Raw genomic sequence first — 789 nt, forward strand, 5'->3', positions numbered from 1 at the left:
TCTAAGAGAAATTCGGATGGTTACTCCATCTCGGATTGCATGTGTTGGAAAAGGGGTTTTTCTGCAACCTTTGTGAACTAGCCTTGTAATTCACTTGCTCATTTGTTGAGAGGACAAACGGGTTTCCTTCTTGGCATTCCACACTTGCAGGGTTTCTTGCACAAAATTCACAAGTTAGAATAGGCGAGTCAATAGAGTTTACATTCATACCTCCCAATTATTTTTGAAGTGATGCAATTTGTGCAGATAATGCGACAAATGCATCAACTTCATGTACACCCATTGTTCTCTTTGGCATTGCTCTCTCATTAGGTCTTTGGTAGTTATTGCTGGCCATCACCTCAAGCAGTTCATAAGCATCTTCTGGAGTCTTGTGATTTAACACTTCTCCTACCGCCACATCTACCATAAATTGAATATTTGGTAACAACCCATTGTAGAATGTTTGGACTTGTATATAAACCGATAGACCATGATGTGGACATTTCCTTAACAACTTTGTGTACCTCTCCCAAGCTTCATACAGTGATTCATCGTTATTTTGCACGAAAGAGGTAATGTCATTTCTCATTTTTGCCACCTTTGCAGCTGGAAAGTATTTTGCAGGAAACTTCTCAGTTAATCCGTCCCATGTAGTGATTGTTTCTGCTGGGTGTGACATGAGCCAACCTTTCGCCTTATCTCGCAATGAAAATGGAAACAATCTTAGCCTAATTACATCGTCAGTCAATCCATTGTGGTTGAATGTATCACATATCTATAGAAAACTAGCGATATGCAAAATTGGAT

General features: G+C 39.4%; 1 non-coding gene across 1 annotated transcript; it reads left to right on the forward strand.

The window, feature by feature from the left end:
* Positions 1–467: 467 nt before the first annotated feature.
* On the forward strand, positions 468–574 carry LOC116125534. The gene has a single exon (XR_004127357.1). It is a non-coding gene; the product is annotated as a small nucleolar RNA R71 (small nucleolar RNA).
* The last annotated feature ends 215 nt before the right edge of the window (positions 575–789 follow it).

Source organism: Pistacia vera, unplaced genomic scaffold (genome assembly GCF_008641045.1).
Source record: "Pistacia vera cultivar Batoury unplaced genomic scaffold, PisVer_v2 Contig1672, whole genome shotgun sequence".
NCBI lineage: Eukaryota > Viridiplantae > Streptophyta > Magnoliopsida > Sapindales > Anacardiaceae > Pistacia > Pistacia vera.